The sequence below is a fragment of the Galeopterus variegatus genome, unplaced genomic scaffold, assembly GCF_000696425.1.
Source record: "Galeopterus variegatus unplaced genomic scaffold, G_variegatus-3.0.2 Scaffold2869, whole genome shotgun sequence".
Lineage (NCBI taxonomy): Eukaryota > Metazoa > Chordata > Mammalia > Dermoptera > Cynocephalidae > Galeopterus > Galeopterus variegatus.
The window spans coordinates 315,498-317,533 of NW_007728980.1; the positions used below are offsets into that span (position 1 = coordinate 315,498).

Genomic DNA, 2,036 nt, shown 5'->3' on the forward strand with positions numbered 1-2,036 from the left:
TCCTCCCTTTTCATCTATAGTCTTTGATTGAGTGTTACATTCCTGTGAAAGCCTCTCTGACTACCCTATTTAAAATTGACACACACCCCTACACACACACACACACACACACACACACACGCACACAATTCTTCCCTGCTTTACTTTTCCCCGTATGCTTTTGCCAGATGTTATTCTTATTTTTCTATCATCTCCCCCCTCCATCTCAAAAATAGACTTCATGAGAGATGAAATTTCTATCTGATTTATCCTCTGCTGTACTTCCAATGCCTACAGCAGCAACTGACTCATAGTAGACACAAAAAATATTGGTTGAACAAATGAATAAACTATTTTCTTTGGGATTAGCAAGGTAGGGATTTCAAGCCAATAGAAGAAGTAATATAAGACAAAGCTTTTCTTAGTCACATTCAAAGGTATCAATACCTTAAAATCTACTGAATATTTTTCACCGAGTGTGCAGGAGAAAATTGAGCAGGTAACCCAGTTGTGCAATTGATGATAGGAATTGTGCACGTCCAAAATACGCCCCCTTTTGCTCAATGTGCCATTTGTTTAACGGATGATCTTCTGGTTTGTTGCTGATGATATAGAATTAGGTCTTACAGACCACAGAGCAGCATGGTTGATTTGGTGTTTTAAACTCATTCAAATTACTGTTTGAAATAATTATGACTGCTCTTTGTCCAAATGTGGTCACAAGTGTGAACAGTTGGTCAAAATTTCTGTATAGAAGGTTTTCAGGGACTGCAAGATGTTAGCAAGGGGCCATGGCTAAGCAGCTTGTTCCACCTTTCCCTTGCATGGTATTTTCATAAGCCTGAGCAACAATCGGTTTTCTGCCTCAAAATGTGGAAGAGCCAATAGAGATTAAACCACCTCTCGATGACTGAATGTGATCAAATTCTGAATATTCTAAATACTTATGAAATATACCATAGGAAAGAATTATATTTTTAATTTATATTGGTATGATATATTTCAGATGTATCATATATTTTAAAATTTCGGTTCCTAGATTGTGTATTTTCTGTTAAGCAGAATTATAATAGATTTTTTGTTTTGTTTTTTGAGTTTTTTTGTTTTTTGTTTACCTATGCAGAAAAATCTGGGAACTTAAATCTTGAAATATATGATATGTCTAAAATATATCATACCAATATAAATTGAAAATATAATTCTTTTTATGGTATATTTCATGAGTATTTAGAATATTCAGAATTTGATCACATTCAGTCATCGAGAGGTGGTTTAATCTCTATTGACTCTTCCACATTTTGAGGCAGAAAACCGATTGTTGCTCAGTCTTATGAAAATGCCATGCAAAGGAAACTTCTAAACATTTTGTTTTGTGCAGTATCACTCTGTAAATATGGATCTCTTTTTGGAACAGATGTCCACACGAGACAAATGTGGCCCTACCTATGTAAGATGAGCAGGAGACAATATAATTTATGAGCTGATCTAACAGAAAGGCACTGAGTTAGGTTTTGTTAAACTAATATTATGGCTGGCAAGGATGACATGTCAGATGTTGCATTCATTTTAAAGACCAAGTCATTTCAATAAATCATTTTTATAACCTTAGCACATTATATAGGTACCATACCGATAGAGGGTGTGTTTAAATGTGATGGACACGTCCGTTTGCTTCACTACATCCTGTGTTTCTCATTTCATTTTCCAAAGATGTATTCATCAGATTATTTTTTATGAATTGATTCATATTTTATTCTTATTCATATGTTCTTGTTTATTGATGCTGTTACGCTTATTTGATTCTTCCTTGTACATACAGACTTGACTTACATAAATATCATTACAGTGTTTCTCCCTTGCACAAAAAGCAAAAGTAACCTCCTTTTTTAATACTGTTTTCAATGTAGTACAGTGAAAAAAACAATACACAGGACTCATCTGGGGCTACTGAGCATAAAAAACTTCATTTGAAACAGCTGTATCCTATAAGATAATGTGTTGTATTTCAGAATATTTAAGGTTGAATTTCTTTACTGTGTGAATGCTATACTATTTTC

The 2,036-nt window shown here is 33.9% G+C and overlaps 1 protein-coding gene across 1 annotated transcript in view; it reads left to right on the forward strand.

Annotated features, from left to right (window-relative positions):
* The window catches only part of INPP4B (inositol polyphosphate-4-phosphatase, type II, 105kDa), a 303,350-nt gene that overhangs the window by 299,946 nt on the left and 1,368 nt on the right, over positions 1-2,036 (forward strand). The window lies entirely within an intron of this gene.